At 39.2% G+C, this 20,502-nt stretch overlaps 1 long non-coding RNA gene across 1 annotated transcript; it reads left to right on the plus strand.

Moving 5' to 3' along the window:
* The first annotated feature begins 3,819 nt into the window (after positions 1–3,819).
* On the plus strand, positions 3,820–19,083 carry LOC128662229 (uncharacterized). The gene is made up of 3 exons (XR_008402726.1): positions 3,820–3,858; positions 17,997–18,046; positions 18,838–19,083. It is a non-coding gene; the product is annotated as an uncharacterized LOC128662229 (long non-coding RNA).
* The last annotated feature ends 1,419 nt before the right edge of the window (positions 19,084–20,502 follow it).

Consider the following 20,502-nt stretch of genomic DNA (forward strand, 5'->3'; position numbering starts at 1 on the left):
CTTTAATTTGTGTCATACAAGCCACTGCTGACTGAGAAGGCACAGTGTTTTAATACTGGCGCACAGGCCCTCAAAGCATATGTGCATATGCAACGGGAAACAGTAATACATTTTACTAGAAGCATTTTTGCTAATTGAAGTATATTGCAAAGTGCTTCTCTTTAAAAACGACCCATGCACATTTCACGTGGGACAATTCTATCTCTTTATTGATGAAATGGATCTAATCTCTCCCAGACACGTGCTGTTATGAGCGCTACCGTGCTGTTATGAGCGCTACCGTGCTGTTATGAGCGCTACCGTGCTGTTATGAGCGCTAATGTGCTGTTATGAGCGCTACTGTGCTGTTATGAGCGCTACTGTGCTCCTTTAATCTTTTCGTTAGGATAATCAGCAACAGCAAGACTTTTGATATGTCATCATTTACTATCATAACATATGGCTCAGAAGAGGTTAATCAAGACTTGTACGCTCTACCAGATGTTCGAGTTATATATACTGTACCTGGTTTGCCTGTTTTTGTTAACCTGTAGAAGTCCGTCCGTCCCCCATTTATTTTTGGTCCTGTCTGGAGCATATTAAATGCTTTCATTTTAAACAAAAATATGTTGGGAGAATTAAAATTGTGTCATTTTGTTGCCACTATAAAGTCAGGAGTTTATAGTAATAGGCTCATGTGTATAATTATTCTTAGCTACATAAGGCAGTGCATAGGATTTGTCCCATAGGAAGGGGCCATGCAGCCTCCAGGATTCAATGCACACCCTTCCTGGGGTTTGGGGAGGGGAATTATTTCTTAATGTGCCCATTGAAATTCTGTTGTAAAGCTCCCTGAATTGTTTAAAAAAAAAATATGGAAAACAGCAAACCTGCGATATAAAGACACAGAATCACAGACTGCCAAGTCTCACCAACAAAATGCACAAATTGACTCCAGCCTCAAAAGTTAAAAGGACCTTTATTTTCTCTTAAAGGGACATTAAACACTAAAGAAATGTTAGATAGAATGATGCAGTCAAAGAAAAGATTAGTCTGAGAATAACATGTAGATGTATTTTCAAAAGGTTCATTAGCTGTTTAAATATTGACAAAATAAGTGTAAAGATTTAGTGTCTATAAAACAATGGGAGCTGCCATGTTGTAACTTAGGTTACCTTCTCTGCTGTGGCCAATTAGGGACCATTATAAATTGGTCACAAGAGTGTGCAGCCAATGGCTGTGTGGAATATAACAGTGTTCTGCACTTCCATTTCTAAGAGGAACTGAAATGCTCACAATTTCAGAATTAAATTACAGGACAAGGGGAAAAAATAAGTAGTTGCAGAGTTTGTATGTACACACGATTTATCAATTTATATTACCATCACAAAGTGTTTAATGTCCCTTTAAAGGGACAGTCTACTCCATAATTTGTATTGTTTAAAAAGATAGATAATCCCTTGATTACCCATTCCCCAGTTTTGCATAACCAAAACCGTTATATTAATACACTTTTTACCTCTGTGACTGATTACCTTGCCCCCTTATCTCAGTTCTTTTGACAGACTTGCATTTTAGCCAATCAGTGCCGACTCAAATAACTCCACAGGAGTTATATATACGACACACACATGAATTAATGCTGTCTGTGAAAAACTGTCAAAATGCACTGAAATAAGAGGTGGCCTTTTAAGGGCTTAAAAATTTGCATACAAGCACACCTAGGTTTACAATTCAACAAAGATACCACGAGAACAAAGCAAATTTGATACTATAGGTCCTTAGTCATATGTACCCTGTTAAGAGAAAATAAAGGTCCTTTCTTTTAACTTTTGTAAAGTGTCTGGCATTGCAGTAAAGCAACATGAAACTCAAACATAAACTTTTATGGTTTAGATAGAACATGCAATTTTACAAGACTTTTCAGTTTACTACTATTATCAAATGTACTTTGGGTTTTTTTTTGTATCGTTTGTTGAAAAGCATAGCTTGGTAGGTTCACAAGCAGCAATGCACTCCTGGAATCTAGCTGTTGATAGGTGGCTACACACATATGCCCTATTGTCATTGGTTTGACAGATGTGTAAAGCTAGGTCCCAGTAGTGCATTGCTACTCTGAAGTCAAGTTCAACTATGTGTTTATCTCATATGCAGAACAAAAACACAGTTATATGCAAGCAACAGTGATATCAGACAATGTGCTAACAAATTAGAGCATTTTCATTTTGTATTTTTATGTCCCTTTAAAGGGACATAAAACCCAATTTTTTTTCTTTCATGATTTAGATCTTAGATATCCAACTTCCTAACACATGGAGGCTGCAGATCAGTATTTTAGAAGCTTTAAGTGCCGCAGATCAATGTTTAAGAATCCTCAATGGCCCCATATAATTATTTGGCTACACACAAATAATATATTTCCTAAAAATGTTCAGTGGCCCAGGACTTGATTAAGGTAAGGTTTCAGGGTACTCTCTATTTGCTGTTCTTCGCTCTAGAGTTATGGCTAATTTTCTTACCACCAGATTTCCCCAAAGCATACATTTTTAGTTTTGCTTTATCCTGGGGCCACAAAAATAGGCAACACATTCTTAGGTTTTGTTTCCCCTCAGGAGCCACACAAACGAGTGCACAGTGCCGCATGTGGCCCATGGGCCACCAGTTGGCCATCCTTGATTAGATAGAGCTCCCAACTTTAAACAATTTTCCACTTTATCAAATTTGCTTTATTCTCTTGGTATCCTTTGTTGAAAGAGCAGCAATACCCTACTGGGAGTTAGCTGAATACATTCGGTGAGCCAATGACAAGAGGCATATACTGCAATACCAGGTATTGCTGCTCATGAGCCTAGCTAGGTATGCTTTTTAACAAATTATACAAATAGAACAAAGCAAATTAGATAATAGAAAATCTGAAAGTTGTTTAAAATGGTATGCTCTATCTAAATCATAAACATTTGGTTTTAATAATAACAATGTGTGTGTTACTGGCATTACAGGACGTTATATTGCTAAACTGTGTGTTAATGGCAATGTTCGGTTTAAATCTCTGCACAGCATGTTTCTGGAAATAAGTGTGTTAGATCAGGTGGTATTCTGCCAAAGAACAAGCTGCTGAGCATTTGCTTGTTTCTGGTTACCTGCTTATCTTTCTGTGAAATTGTTTACTCATTGACAGACTTTACATAATATCTTGTGGATAATATTGACATGAAGGGGTTTAAATAATTGCACTGTGTGTGTTACTGGCATTACAGGATGTTATATTCCTGAACTGTGTGTTAATGGCAAAATTGGGTTTAAATCTCTGCACTGCATGTTTCTGAAAATAAGGGGGTTAGATCCCTGTTCTATATGTGTTACACTGGTGATAAGCACAAGCAATGTGCGTATTAGGGAGTAAGTGTGCCACTAGCAAACACAGGGCTGTGTGCTTTGTGTGTTACTGGCTGTAAATAGGTAAAACACTGTGTTCTATGTATGATTTGCTGGCAAAAAGAAGTTAAACACTATCAGCTCAACTGTCAGATACATGAATAAGGCAAAGGAAAAATAATTGTGTTTATATGGTTACAGTAAGCTGTGGTATCAATTGAGGAGCAAGGGAGGAGCTACAGAGAGGAAACACAGAGACGAAATATGTATTATATGGTGCATAGGGAATAAAATATTTTATATATATATATGTATTTAAGGAATAATTACATGTACAATGAATATTATACTGTATATATACTTATATGATAATAAATAACTCACATTACATTGTTTTTTTTTGTTTTTTTCACAGGTCAAAATTCCACTCCTCGTTTTATACTTTTGATTTCAATCATCTGGATACCAAAAGTTATTTTCATTCTACTACTCTTGATATATATGGTAAGTGCATTTCTTTCCTAAGATATGGTGAGTCCACGGAATCATCAATTACTAGTGGGAATATCACTCCTGGCCAGCAGAAGGAGGCAAAGAGCACCACAGCAAAGCTGCTATATATGTTACTTCCCTTACCCCTTACCCATAACCCCCAGTCATTCTCTTTGTCTGTGGTGCAAGGAGGAGGTAAAACTGGTGTCTGGAGATTGGATTTATTTCTCTTCAATCAAGATTTTATTATTTTAAAACCAGAGTAGGTTTGCTCTGATTTTTTCCTTTAAGGAAAAGATCAGAGCAAACCTACTCTGGCTTTCAGGCTTGAAGACTGGGTCTAGCCGTACTCCATGTTAGTCTATTCAGTAGGGCAGTGGTGGCTTTCAAGCAGTTAGGAACTTGTGAGGTGGAACTCACTGCGTTGTCTTAACAAGTTGCTGCACTCATTTAGAAAGCCAGAGTAGGTTTACTCTGTCTCTTCTGTCTTCTGTGAGGAGTGGCGTCCTCTCATACCGGGTGGTCTGTCCTCCTGCCGGACAGCTGGATGTACAGGTAAGTGCCTTTTTGTCTCAGGGAGGAGGCCGGCACTGAAGGGGTTAAAAGGGACCCTCTGTACTTACTATGGGACTCTGCATCCTTAAGTAAGGATGTATAAGGACAGGGGCAGGCACTTCAATGTGACATGGAGACTTAAAGTTGAACTCCTTCACGGCAAGGAAGGGGTTAATCTTTTATTTTAGCTCATTAAGAATGTTTTATATCTTTAAGAATGTTGTATGACATTTTCATATGTTTAGTGGAAATCACTTTCATGTTTTTGGCTGCTTTGACATTAGACTGCCAGGAGAAAACGGCAGCTAGCTTTTGCAGCCTCTATATCCGGCACGTAGACTGTTAGGAGGGCTGGTGCTGTCCATTAGAGGCGCTACTACTAGGGGACTTATTCCAGAATGTGTGTTTTGTTATTTTTCAGGCTGCTAGAATCCTATTCTGGTCTAAGCTATCGGCGGAATGAAACGCGATGTAATGCGCTCTTCATTTCTTTGCCTATTTTTTCCCGCCTCCTTCCTCTCCAAAAGCGAGGTGGCGTCATTTTGGCCGTTCTAGGTCAGTAGATTTATAGCTCCGCCTCGTTCTCCGTAATGAGAACAGAGGGGAGTTCATATTTTTTGTTCTCCAGTTTAAGAGAACAACGTGGTTACATACGTTTCTCTGTCTGCAGAGCGAGAGAGCCTTCTGAGGTCTGTTAGCGATCTGCCATGTAATGATGTATAAGATGTTAGATACCACTTAGTTAGTGGTAGACTTGTTTTGGCCTGGGTTCTGGAACAGGGGGCTCTTGAGGACAATTGTTTTGAATAAACATTTAAGTCCCTTATATTATAAGAACTCCTAAGAATATAGGCATATTCAGTTATTATTTTGAGCCTCTTGTTCTTCAGAATTTATTTTAAACAATTCTTACGCTGATTTGTTTTTTATTTAAAGTTTGAAATGAAAAAAAAGTTTATTTTTTTGAGCCTCATGTCTCCCAGGGTTAGGCTGTTTAGGCAATGCCACAGCTTTCTCTTTAAACATCTCAAGCCTTCATGGTGTCACATGCAGTGCTCTGCGGTTCTTCTATTTGCCTGCAGATTTTGCAGCTCAGGTATTCTCTCAATATGTGAAGCTTTATCTGCCTTTCTTTTCCTTCAGGGAAAGCGCAAGAGGATATTTATATATTCAGATAGTAAGGTCTCTGCTCCATTTCTGCTAAATAATGTTGCTTCCCTTATAAGTCTGATGCGGTGCAGTAGCTAGTAGCTTCTGAGAGTTATGTATCAGATTCGTACAGTATAATTCCTTCATCTGATGCTGAAGAGTATCCTTCAGATTTAAGCTTGAACACCTTCGTGTATGGTAAGGAGGTTTTGGCTAATTTGGGGCGACTCTGATACGCATGTCGTTGTCAACCCTAAGAATCTACTAAACTTTATAGATACTAGGATTCTTCTGTGTAAGTTGTCCCTCTTCCAGGCCGTGCTAGGAGATTTTTCACAGAAATGGGAGAGGTCAGGGTTTCCTTTTTTCCCGTCTCCTGTCTTTATAAAGATGTTTTCTGTCGCTATCTTCATTAAATATCAGGGCGTACGGTGCCTTAAGTAGTAGGGCATTTCTACTCTGGCTATGAGAAATATGATTCCTAGAGGGGATAGCTGTTCTTTTCAGGATCAATGGACTAAGCTGGGACTTACATGGAAGTTTTGTATGCCACTGTGTCAAGTGCGGCATCTTATTGGGTGCCTTTTCCGATTCCATTTTGGTAGAGACTCCTTTGGAGCAGATCCAGTACAAAACTAAGGCTCTTAAGCTAGCCAATTCCTTATTTCTGATGCTACCAAGCATTTTCTGACGAGAGTCAAGATATCTGGCTTTGCAATACTAGCCCACGGGACGTTTTGGACAGTGGATTTTCCCTCTGAGTTTCTGGTACATTCGTACAAGGGTAAGACCTTGTTTGGTCCTGATCTGACAGGCGTAGTTCTGATATTAAAGGAGTTTGCCCCCAATCCGGAATTAGTCCAAGTGGGGGGTTGATTCTCTCTGTTTGTCTTCAAACTTGGATACAAGATGTCCCAGATAGTCTGTGGACATAGTACTTCAGGGTTTCTATGTGGTAGTCATTCCTTATCTGCCTGAGGCAGGTTCCACCTTTTAATTTTATCTGCAGGCCAGATAACGGTGAGACATTTTTGTGGTGCTTTGGGATTTCTTTCCCTGTGAGGGATAGTTACAGTTAATATAAGAGAACAGGGCCTAGGATTTTATCATTGCTCTTTGAGGTTCTGACAGGCGTAGTTCTGATATTAAAGGAGTTTGCCCCCAATCCGGAATTAGTCCAAGTGGGGGGTTGATTCTCTCTGTTTGTCTTCAAACTTGGATACAAGATGTCCCAGATAGTCTATGGACATAGTACTTCAGGGTTTCTATGTGGTAGTCATTCCTTATCTGCCTGAGGCAGGTTCCACCTTTTAATTTTATCTGCAGGCCAGATAACGGTGAGACATTTTTGTGGTGCTTTGGGATTTCTTTCCCTGTGAGGGATAGTTACAGTTAATATAAGAGAACAGGGCCTAGGATTTTATCATTGCTCTTTGAGGTTCCCGATTAGGAGGGAATTTTCATCCTATAGTAGACCTAAAGTGTCTCAACAGGTTGTCTCAGGGTACCGTTCTTCAATTGGAAACCAGTGGTTCCTTTCTTCCTTTTAAACTGGGAAGGGTCAATTCATAGTGACCATAGTCCTGGAGGACACGTATATTGCAGATTCCAGAGGTTTGCTTTTCTGTTACACACTTTCAGTTTGTGGCTCTTCCCTTTGGCCTTGCCATGGTTTTTAGAGGGGCTGTATTGGCAGGGATCAGGTTTCAGGGAGTTGCTGTGGTGCCATTCCTGAACGTCATAACGGTTCAGACGCCATGTGTTCAACAAGCAATCTCTCATACTGAGATATTGTTGTCTTTCTTCATTCCTCGATTGGAAGTGAATCTGAAAATAAGTTCCCTTAGTCCAGCTACAGACGTAGTTTCTTAGGGACCAGATTGGTTTACTTCTCTCTAAAGTTATTTTTGACAGAGGTCAGGAAATAGAGGATTTTTTCTTCTTTCCTCTTTCGGCACTCTACGGTTTGGCCTTTTAGGGGCCCAATGTATGGAATGGTCTGATGATTGCTTTATTGGACATCCTCCCTTTGTCTGATCCATCTGAGAGTCTGCGGTTATGCATGTTCAGATAGTGGACCAAGGATTTTGTGGCTCTGTCTTAGAGGATAGATCTAGATCTGCCGACATGAGATTCTTCCCTGTGATTCAGAGAGGGGAATTAGTGGTAGAGCGCTCGCTTTGCTTGCAAGAGGTAGCAGGATCATTACCCGCATTTTCCAGAGTCTTTTGGGTTTCTCAGGAGCATCCATCTTGGGGCGCATTCTTCCGGAGACCTTTCTGAGTAATAGTCACGGTCGCTAGCCTGTTGGGTTGGTGACTATGGACTTGGGAGGAGCTTGCTCTCCACATCACCATCTTGGAGTGAAGAGCGATCTACAATGCTCTGACGGCTTGGCCTCAGTTGTCCTATCTGGTTTTTCAGGTTATAGTCTCAATTTCTTCTCAGTGGTTTACATTAACCACCTGGGAGGACCCTGAAGTTCATTTGCCATGATTGGCGTGGATTGTTTGGTGGGAGGACACTCACATTTTTGTTTATCCATTATTCACATTTCAGTGTATACCGGGAACGGACTTCTTGAGCTGTTCGTTTTTTCATCCCGGGAGTGGGTTTTCTCAAAGTTAACTCTCACAGGGGTGTAGTGTTTGTAAATCCAGGTGATTTAGAAATATATCTGACACAGAGTCCATTTATACAGCAACTACACTACACACTTTATTTCCTGGTTCCTCACTCTAACAACACTGTCCCCGCACCTGCTTCTTTGCAACAATTATATACATTTACAAGTCAGAGCACAAACTAGGAAGAAAGCATTATATATTATAATATCACAACAGACACCATAATGGGGGGTGCTGGAGTTGGAGATAACAGTACACCAAGTTTCCAGGTTATATTTAGGGTCAGAGATTAGCAGGCTGCTCTGCTAAATACCCTGGGGGTTCCTTGGGATTTCAGTCTGATGGCTCTTCTCCGCGAGTCTTTGCTCGTATCAAAGGGGAGTGAGCATCAGTATTGTTATAACTTCCTGCAGAGTCTCGCAGGATCTGGTTTTCAGACCTAGCGGAGATGTATTTTTTCCAGCAGACACATTAGATCCCTAGCGCTCACCTACTCCATGTCTTCCCCGGCAGAGTGTCTTCGGCACGTGCACACATCATGCAATTGCCTGCTCCAGAGCGAGGGTGCCGTTTAGACAGCGTCTCCGTCAAACGCCAATCAACATGCAGGAAAAAGGAAAGTCTATCGCTACTCCTCCTCAGGAAAACACAGGGACTCCTTGTAAAAGTAATTCACAAAATCTTTATTCGTTGTAGCAACAAGTAAAACCAAAGGATGTGAGATGCAACTCACAAATTCAGGCACAGGATTCCAGTGGTGCAAAAGACAGCAAACATGTTTCGTGTGGGGCCTCCACACTTGTTCACTGCTGTTAATTGCAGACACTGGATACACCTCTTAAAGGCAATTAATTACTTTAGATTATAGACACATGTAAAGTTAACCCTACCTGTTTTACAAAGTTACTTACACAATTTAGAAGCATGCAAGAGGCAGGTATACTAGCTCACATTAAAAAAAAAAAAAACAGTCACAGAAAAATCTTATCTATACTTCCTGAATGGGAGAAACTGATTAGTTTTCTAAAATAAATAAGCATTGTACAAGGGGCTTGGAAAAGACAGAGCATATCGCATAGAGACATCAGATAAATAAATTGACATCAGTTTCCATATTTATGCCAAGGGAGTGTCTGGTGTTGAGTGTGAATATCCACTGGGCCTCCTTATAGCTCAGTTTATATTCCCTATCACCACCCCTGGCATGTTTTGGAATGTAGTCTATAGCTTGAAATGACACAAGGGATGAGTCAGCTGCATGCATACTCTTGAAGTGCTTTGCTATTGGTGTGAAGACATCAGGGTTGTCAATGTCCCTGATGTGTTCAAGGGCTCTATCCCTGAACATCCTCTGTGTTTTTCCAACATATTGGATCTGGCACCCCCTGCAGGTCAAAAGGTAAACTACAAAAGTAGATTTGCAGTTCAATTTGTGCCTGATCCGATATGATGTAGTGGAAACAGAGGACTGAAAATGGTCACCCTCTACCACATAGTTGCAAGTCTTGCATATTTTTGATTTACATTTGAAAAAAAACATTCTCTGAGGTAACCAGGTACACATCTTGTGTGTTGGCAATTGTGAGGGGGCTACTATGTTGCCAATATTGATGGCTTTCCTGGATACGAATTTGCAGCCGCTATTAGCCACCTTTTCCAAAGAAGGATCAGTGGCAAGAATAGGTAGACATTCTCTGATGAGGTTGCAAATTTTATTGAATTCTAAGCTATATGGGGTGCTAAAAATTAATTTGTCCCTGTAACCTTCTTTGATGGATAGTGCCCTGTCATGTCTTTTATATTCCAATAGCTGTTTGCATGGAATTAAGCTAACTTGTTCTCTTGTGGACTTTAGTAATTTGTTAGGATAGCCACGCTCTAAGAGCCTTTCCTCCAAAATATCAATTTGTTCATTGTATGTAGTGTCATTGGAACAGATCCTTCGTGTTCTAATAAATTGGCCTTTGGGTATAGCCCTTAAGACATGTTTAGGATGGCAAGATTTGTAATTCAAAATGGTATTGCCACTAGTAGGTTTGCGGTACAGGTTAGTATCTACAGTTTGTGTGGATATCTGTGCAGTGAGTTCAATATCCAAAAATCTAATCTGAAGCTGGTGTTGTTCAAAAGTGAATTTAAGATTTGCGTCATTGGTATTGATATATTTGATGAAATTTTCTACACTATTATCATCTCCATTCCACACCAGCAGCAGGTCATCGATATAGCGACCAAAATATTTAATGTTGTTCTTAAAGGGGTTGCCACCTCCATAGACATGGAACAGCTCCCACCATCCCATGTAGAGATTGGCATAAGAGGGGGCAAACTTTGCCCCCATAGCTGTTCCACGCCTCTGGAGGTAGCAACATACCTCAAACAGAAAAGAATTGTGTGTTAATAAAAATTCAATGGCCAAAATAATAAACTGTTTGACCTCCACTGAATAATTGGAATAATTATCCAGAATTAAGGATATCGCTTCTAACCCCTGCTGGTGTGGAATGGAGGTATAAAGAGAAACAACATCAATAGTCACAAATCTGTATGTATCCTCCCATGTAATGTCCTGTACTGTTCTTAGAACCTGAGTGGCATCTCTAATATAGCTCATAAGGCTCACCACTATAGGCTGAAGAAAAAGAATCAACCAATTCAGAAAGGGGTTCCAAAAGTGAATAGACCCCTGAAATGATGGGGCGACCAGGGGGATTATGAGCATCCTTATGGAGCTTTGGAAGAAAATAAAAAAACGGAGTTAACGTTTTTTTGGGAAGCAATGAGTGGAACAGGGAGGATGGTATCACACCCTTGTGTAAGCCTAAAGTGAGTATATCCTCCACTAGGGGCATGTAGGCAGTGGTGGGATTAAAGGTGAGTCGTTTGTAAACATCCGTATCATTTAGTTGGCGATATGATTCGCTAATATAGTACTCCCTATCCATCACCACCACGTTGCCCCCCTTATCTGATTCCTTGATAAATAGGGCAGGATTTTTGCCTAAGGCTGTGAGGGATTAACGTTGTGCTAGTGTGAGGTTGCGTCTAAAACAATCCTTCCTTCTGGCTTTATTGGAATGAATTTCCTCAGATAAGGTAACAAGTTTTTTTTCAACTGTGCGCTGAAATACTTCTATATTTTTGCTCCTGCTGTGTACAGGGTAAAAATCGCTCTTTTTCATGCCAGAAACAGAAGGTGGCCTAGAAACAACCTCAGACTGCATAGAATCTTCATTCAAAATTGTGTCATGTCCAAAACTAGACACTGATCATCAAACTTGAGCAAGTCCTTATTAGTTTGTTGATCATTACAAGCACCAACAACCACAGCCTGTTCGGTATCATCATTATTCCCAGAAAAGTGTTTTTTAAGTGTGAGCTTTCGCACAAATAGATTAACATTGTGTATGGTACAGAAAAGGCTGAAGTGGGATGTAGGTGAAAAGCCAAGACCTAAACTCAGAACCTCTATATCAGTGTGTGTTAGAGAGACCTTAGAAAGGTTTACAAAATTTTCTAGAGGTATTTTCTGGTCTGTGTTCTCGTTTGGTATCTGCCTTGTGTGTTTGCACTTGTTACCTCCCCTCCTGCCCCTTCTTGTTTTTTTTCTTTTTTGTTTTGTCCCCTGGCGCAATTCGTTTTTTGACTCACTAGTATAATTGTTTGGATTATCTAGCACTGAAGTAGTGCTAGGCAAAACAACATCTTCGCCAGAATCTGGATCAGAGGTCTCTACATCATAGTCTGTTTCTGCAAAATGTACTTTTTTGCTTTGTTTGGCAACATCTTTGCTTTGATTTACTTTGTGAAACCTACGACCGTGATGTCTGGGCCCCTGTCTAGAGCTGTTCCACCTGTAAACTTTATCAAAATCATAATCTCTTTTGTCCCTAGATAGTTTTTGCTTTTTAAATTCCCACAATTCTTTGGTGAATTTAGCCATATTAGATTGAAACCTGTTATCATAAGGTGCAAAATTAACATCAACTTAAAAAGAAGCAGATCTTGCTGCACTAATTTGATCTGTGCAACAAGATCCAATCTTTGTTGTTTTTTATATTCTACCAAGAGATCTATAAGGGCAAAGGAGCAAACATTCAATATATGATTCCATTTATTGATAAACTCTGTGTCCGTTACAACAAAAGAAGGGAATTTTCGGATCCTCAATCCCCTGGGTATTCTTGCTTGCTTTCTGTAAAGTAAGAAAGTTTTTATGTCTAGGTCAAGTTTTATGTCCTTGCGTCTTAGCTCGTCTATCTGAAAAGAGGTCATCCAGGGTATTCGTATTATCATCAAAAATGTCCTCGACCTCTTCCTCATATGTGTGTAAGGTAGCTTCCAAGTCCCGTAACACAAAACTATTAGCAGCCTCAGACATGGTGAAAATTGTGTCAGGTGTTGCTACAACAATAATTCTTGTAATATCAGAGTCCAAAAATCAAACCTGCAAAACAGGCAATATAAATCTTCAGCACCGCACAATGTGACGCTCATTTAAGCCGTTATAGCTTGATAAGCCTTACGTGAGTGAGGGCAGCCACGGACCAACGAACCAAACACAGCAGACACATTAGATCCCTAGCGCTCACCTACTCCACGTCTTCCCCGGCAGCGTGTCTTCGGCGCGTGCACACGTCATGCAGTTGCCTGCTCCAGAGCGAGGGTGCCGTTTAGACAGCGTCTCCGTCAAACGCCAATCAACATGCAGGAAAAAGGAAAGTCTATCGCTACTCCTCCTCAGGAAAACACAGGGACTCCTTGTAAAAGCAATTCACAAATTCTTTATTCATTGTAGCAACAAGTAAAACCAAAGGATGTGAGATGCAACTCACAAATTCAGGCACAGGATTCCAGTGGTGCAAAAGACAACAAACATGTTTCGTGTGGGGCCTCCACACTTGTTCACTGCTGTTAATTGCAGACACTGGATACACCTCTTAAAGGCAATTAATTACTTTAGATTATAGACACATGTAAAGTTAACCCTACCTGTTTTACAAAGTTACTTACACAATTTAGAAGCATGCAAGAGGCAGGTATACTAGCTCCCATTAAAAAAAAAAAAAATGTATTTTTTCCACCTTGGTGGTTGTTCCTGTGAAAGGACCTTCTAGTTCAGGGTCTTTTTTTCATACAACTTCTTTTTCTCTGAAGCTTTCTACTTAGAGATTGACTGCTTAGTCATGTTTTTCTGAATCAGTCATTGAGACCATGATTCAGGCTCGCACGTCTGTTACTAGTTTTTTACCATAAGGTATGGCGTAAATTCCCTGATTGGTGTGAATCCATGGACTTCTCTTGGAAGTAGGGTCAGGATTCCTTGGGGTTTTGCCCTTCTCCACGTCGGTCTGGAGGACGGTTTGTCAGTCAGTTATCTGAAGGGTCAGTTTTCTGCATTATCTTTTTCTACACAAGTGTCTGGCGGGTGTGCTAGACATGTATACTTTTGTCAGAACATGGTTCAGGCCTTTTGAAGTCTTTTGCTCATCTTGGAGCTTTACCTTTGTTTTATAGTTTTTGCAGCAGGCTAAGTTTGGGCCTTAGCATTCCATAAGATTTTAACTCTTTATCTTGGAATTTTCTTTTTTGTTATATATTCTGCTCGGAGAGTTCAGGTACTCTGGGCTTTGCAGTGTGATTCGTTTTATCTTTTCGGATAAGGCATTTTTTATCCTAAGTGGATTCCCTCTCTGTCTCCTCATTCTTATTTTTTGAGGTACGTGTGCACAATTTGGATGTTGTGCAGGCTTCTGTTTTTGTTTGTTTTCTCTGTATTAGAAAACTACTGCTACTTCTCTTTTTCTGGTTGAGAAGTTTACTTCAATGGCGTATTTAGGTTTTGTGCTGCCCTAGGTACTTCAAATTCTGTTGCCCTAACCCCCCCCCTAAGTTTTAGGCTATTTTTCTGCCATAATATTTTTGGTCTGGGTATAATGTGAATATATATATATATATATATATGTGTGAATATGTGAATATATATATTTATATACACACACACACATTGTGTGTATATATATATATATATGTATATGTATATATATGTATATGTATATGTATGTATATGTATATATATATATATATACACACACACACACACAGTATATATATACACACAAACACTTATATAAAGTATATATATAGAACAGCACTCAAGCTAGAACTGCAAACACATGCTAGTTATCTATCTCTAAATTTGATAGTATAATATACAATATAGTGGAAGAAATATATAATAAGGTAGAAAATATTGTTAATACATAAAAAGTTATCACATAAAAAAGTTATCACATAAAAAAGCTGTGTACTTATTAGTACAAATAAAAGGGGGACTAAATGAACCAAACAACCACCTTGGGGCAAAGTCTTTATATGCACATCAACCACCTTGTGGTAAAGTCAAAGTTGTATTGCTATCCTGCAATCCAGTAAAGGAAATCCTTTGTCCCCAAACGCTGTGTATTATGCAAGAAATGTATATCCCACAGTTGTGTATTCACTGTAACATAAGCTGCCTGTGTCTCTATGTTACCTTCGAGCCTGCTTACTGCATAACCAGTCCCAGACACCTCTCACTTCAAGCACCTTAGGACTCACCTCTCACTTAAATCACAGTTGTAGCAGGTGATGTATGCCATTGGCTTGTAATGTTATCCGGCTGCACCTGCAATGTTTGCTGATTCACGCTGACCCTGTAACCAACTGATTTTGATTGCTTCCATGTCACGTGCACTGCTCCTTCAATCAGTGCTCTGCAAACTCGGCTTGAGTATATTGAACTCACAGGGGAGTAGAAGACCTATATATTTGCACGAATAAGTTAAACAAGGATAATCTGCCTTGTCTTTAAGGTGCTGCTCAAAAAGCCGATCACGTGACCGCTCGGCGGTAAGCCACCAATTCAAAAGTAATTTTTTTAAAAAAAATCAGCCAGAATACTAAGAGCAGTGGACAAGTGCTGCCCCCCAAAATCTGTCGCTCTAGGCACCGGCCTTGTTGGCCTATTCAGTAATACGCCCCTGGTTTACTTTGTTTGCTTTTCAGACTGCGGGGCTGCAGTTTCCTGAGAGAGTTATGGCTCATTATTCGAGGGCTGTCTCTTCTTTTTGGGCTTTCAAAATGAAACTTCTGTGGAACAGATTTGCAATTTGGCCACTTAGTTTTTCTTTGCATATTTTTTTTTCGAAATTTTCCAAATTTGATTCTTTGTCTTGGTTGAAGCTTCTTTTGGGAGTATAAAGGTTCTTCAAGCAGTGGTGCCTTCTGTTTAGGCTACCTGTCTTGTCCCTCCCTAATCATCTGTGTCCTCTAGCTTGGATATTGATTCCCAACAGTAATTGATGTTGATCCGTGGACTCACTGTGTCATTAGAAAAAAAAATTATGCTTATCTGATAAATTTATTTATTTCCGGATATGGTGAGTCCACGGCCCCGCCTTTTATTTTAAGACAGTTATTTTTACTAAAACCTCAGGCACCTCTACACCTTTGTGTTATCTTCTTTTTCCATTTCCCTTCGGCTGAATGACTGAGGGTTATGGGTAAGGGAAGTGACATATATAGCAGCTTTGCTGTGGTGCTCTTTGCCTCCTCCTGCTGGCCAGGAGTGATATTTCCACTAGTAATTGATGATTTCGTGAACTCACCATATCCAGAAATAAATAAATTTATCATTTAAGCATTAATTATGTTTTTCTGTTACAGCTTTTGTCTGGCAAATATTACTAATTTAAAATGGCCCATGTCCTTCAAATCTGATTGCCTAAACCATAGATCCAAAATCTAAATCACAATTTTATCTGGCCAAACCTTCAACATAATTCAGAACCAATCCAGTGGTTGCTAAAAACACATAATTTATAGTACTATCTTTCCACTTTGACTGTCTGACCTTTCTCACAGTTGTTCCACATATGTGTCGTCATATATACGCGTACGATCCAACCTGGGCCAGACTGTGAGTAAAAAGCAGCTCTGGAAAATATGGAGACCAGCCCTATTTTTTGTTTAGTCAGTAGATTGTGCACGCCCTATTTTTCTCAAAGGGAATTACAGGGATAATCCTTCCTCCAATATTTTATTTCAGAATTATATTTGTTTGTAATATAAAAAGAACCAGATTGTTGTTATATATGCACCCTACAACCCAGCTGCATCCATCAATCACCCCTTTAAATTGTAGCTTTCCAGCCCCTGCTGCTGCAGCCTACCGGGAAATCTCCTGGTAGGCCAATCCGGCCCTGGATCCAACATATCCTATAAATTCCCTTTGAATTAAGGTGGTATACAATACTGGTAACTCATGGTCACGTCTATTTCCCCTTTGATGTCTGTAATTGTTATCATATGATCGTTAGATTTAATGTCATAGATCTGCAGAATATAGTGGCACTTAATATATTATTTTTAATTAAAAATGGAATTATTTACTTTTTGAATTTGAACAATTTACGATTATTACTATTTTAAAAGATTTTTTGTCTTAATTGTTTAATAACACAAACCAGATTTTTTTTATGTATTTTATCAGGTAAGCATAAATTTTGTTATTTCTTATTTCTTCAATGTCTTTCTTTCTGGATATAGTGAGTCCACGGCATCATCAATTACTGTTGGGGAATATCACTCCTGGCCAGCAAGAGGAGATAGAGAGCACCACAGCAAAGCTGTTGAGTATCACTTCCCTTCCCACAAGCCCCAGTCATTCGACCAAAGGCAAATGGGGGAAAAAAGGAGTAACACAAGGTGTAGAGGTGCCTGAGGTTTTAGTTAAAAATAACTGTCTTAAAATAAAAGGCGGGGCCGTGGACTCACCATATCCGGAAATAAATAAATTTATCAGGTAAGCATAAATTTGGTTTTCTTTTCTAAGATATGGTGATTCCACTGCATCATCAATTACTGTTGGGAACCAATACCCAAGCTAGAGGACACAGATGATTAGGGAAGGACAAGACAGGTAACCTTAACAGAAGGCACCACCACTTGAAAAACCTTTTTTCCAAAAGAAACCTCAGCCCAGGCATCTCCCTTCAGTGCCAGCCTCCTAGCCCCAGAAGACAAAAAAGGCACTTACCTGCACATCTAGCTGTCCAGCAGGAGGACAGCTCACACGGTATGGAAGGATGCCACTCTTTACAGAGACCTGTGAAAACAGAAAGAACAGAGTAAACCTACTCTGGCTTTCTATACCAGGGCAGCAACATGTTAGGAAAATGCAACGAAGCCCACTTTACAAGTTCCTAACTGCTTAAAAGCCACCACTGCCCTACAGAAGAGACTAACATGGAGTATGGCTAGACCCCATCTTGAGGGGAAAGATCAGAGCAAACCTACTCTGGCTTTCAAAATAATAAAATCGTGATTGAAGTGCCAGTTGTCTTCAGACTTAAAACTTCACCTCCACCTTGCACCGATCGCAAAGAGAATGACTGGGGTTTGTGGGAAGGGAAGTGATACTTAACAGCTTTGCTGTGGTGCTCTTTGCTTCCTCCTGCTGGCCAGGAGTGATATTCCCCAACAGTAATTGATGATGCTGTGGACTCACCATATCTTATGAAAGAAATATATTTTACATATACAAGCAGCTTATAATGTCCTTTAGAAACGCAATTTCCTTTAGAAGCTACAATGTTTCTAAGCAGAAATAATCATTTTATTTAATTACAATAGTGATTATTAGTGATGGTGATTGCTGTTATTGCGTGTTATTATGATAATAAAAGCTATTGTTACTATTTCTATTATCAATAATATTAGAGATAAGCACACTAATCTTAAAGGGGATAGTTTAATGTCTGTGTGTTCTTTTAACAGGGTAAAAAAGACAAGACGTCAAAAACTTCACACAAATATATGGTTTTCTGGTGAGTTTAAATTATTGATCATTATGCTTTCCTATTCTGAAATGTATACAAAGTTTGTTAAATCATTAGAATTCTAAATAAATACATAACTATAAGTTTGACATGTTTAGAAAATGGTGGTAATGCTGTATAACTAGCACAGCAGAACCTTTTCCCCTTCTATCTGGGATTTTAAAGATAACTGGTTCAGTTGTTAGGTATCAGTATCTTATCAAAGGGACATGGAACCTAATTTTTTTTCTTTCATGATTCACATAGAGCATCCTATTTACTTTTATTATATTTGCTTCATTCTCTTGGTATCCTTTCTTGAAGGAGCAGCAAAGCCAACTAGGAGCTAGCTGAACAATGATTGAGCCAATGACAAGAGGCATATCTTGCATATATATGCAGCAACCAAACACTAGCTGCTCCTTAGTTTACCTAGGTATGTTTTTAACAACGGATACCAAGAGAACAAAGCAAATTAGATCATAGAAATAAATTTTAAAATTGTTAAAAAATCGCATGCTCTATCTGACTATATTATCAAAACGAAAACAAAAATGGATGTGTTTTGGTTGCTTTGAAAACAAAGTGAAACCCCAGACTCAGACAAGAGCAGTCTTGAAGCACGTCCACAGGTTTTCCACAATGGCTAAGTCTTGACGTGTAAATATTTGTAGGTCACATGGAAGTTTGCAGCGTACTATAAACAGGCACATGTCATAATGGCTGTAATAAAAAAAAACACCATACATGTTTGTTTTTTTACTGTAGTTGCTGAAATATGTTTCCTTTATATTCCATAGGAGAAACAAACAAAGAAGAAAAGACTATAAATTATAAGCAATATTCATGCTGCAAGGCAACGCGGGGTCTGCTATAAATAAACATATGTACAGCAGAGGTGACTCACATCCTTGATCTAAACCAGTGTGCTTATATTGCTTCTTTTATATTTCTAGTCAGTGAAAGATACAGGCAGTGACCTAGGTATGTAAGTACAAACCCACCCTTGTATGAAACAAGAATATGCCCTCCAATTAGAAGAATCAGAGCGCCTATCTGATTGGTCCGTTTCATCTTCACAGAGACAGAAAGGGCACTGAAGCGATGCAGTTTGCCTGGAGACAGTTAATCTTTTCCAATGAGTATTTATTGAAGTCCTTATTTCCATGTTAAAGGGACATAAACAATGAATCACTGCAATGCAAAATATCTGCATATACTGTATATATATTATTATTTTAGCACATGAAACAATGTTAAGATTAAAGAAGAAAAAAAAACATTTGCATTGCTTTGAAGCCTTGCATGTGTTTATATTATCTTCTCTGTTGTGGCCATCTACGGACAAGTATAACATAATTCCTTTACAATCACTGTGAAATTAAAACATTACTATAATATTTGAAGAAACTTGTAGTATGATGCCAGATGTATTGCTATTGTACAGGTGCATGAACCAAGCACCTTAGCTGAAGAGTGAATAATAAACATAATTGCACATGAATTTACACAAATATAGAAATGGCGTGTGGTTTTTACATTTTTCTGAAGTAACAAATACAATAACCTAGAAGTGATGAATCAAACAGCCGTATCCCTTCAGCATCCTTTAACCCTTTCATGACAGGGTCAATTTGTCTACATCGGAACAAAGTTCTGATATAGACAAATTGAAATCCAGCGATCGCGAGATTTCACTTATGGGATCGGGTCAGGAGGTGTCCCTATGGTGCTAGGTACGCCCTACAGACCGCGATCGCATCCATGAAGCGCCGTTGGCTTCAGGACAGCCAAACGGCTAGGACGTTCTATTCCGCCCTAACGGTGCTAAAGCCCAGCGCAGTTAGGACGCAAAAGAACACCATAATAGCATTTAAAGGTTAAAACATGGGCCTTTCATGTAAGCTTATTATCATTTTATTTGTATCTGTAGCGCTGTTTACATACAGCTTATTTTCATTTGTCTGTTAACCAGGGATAGGCACGAGCCAAGGCTGTGGCGGACATTTTCTAAAGTAAAGACCTTTAGTGAAGGACACCAAGGTACATTTACAATTAAAACTATTATTTTAAAGTGCTGAATTTTATTATACTGATGCAGATACCACTGATCCTATAACCAGCCCTTGTCTGGCTATACACATGTGCCAGTGTCACTTCTGTGTCTTTGTATAGAGCTGGGTGTTATTATACAGATGCAAAAGATACACATCCAGTATTTCACTCAGGCTTTATTTATTCCATAACTTATCACCCAATATTGCTAGCAGTCTCTTGACAAGCCACTAATTTTATTCACACTAAATATTTTCCCTTTCCTATTATTTAATCAGAAAGAAAAGATATACTAAGGTTATGATTCACAACCTTACTATATCTTTTCTTTCTATTTAAATACTACTTATAATAAACCTCAGGTGCTGGATAAAGTGCTTTACCTTTGCATATAAAGCTCCAGGGACACA

The sequence above is a fragment of the Bombina bombina genome, chromosome 6 (assembly GCF_027579735.1).
Source record: "Bombina bombina isolate aBomBom1 chromosome 6, aBomBom1.pri, whole genome shotgun sequence".
NCBI classification, from domain to species: domain Eukaryota; kingdom Metazoa; phylum Chordata; class Amphibia; order Anura; family Bombinatoridae; genus Bombina; species Bombina bombina.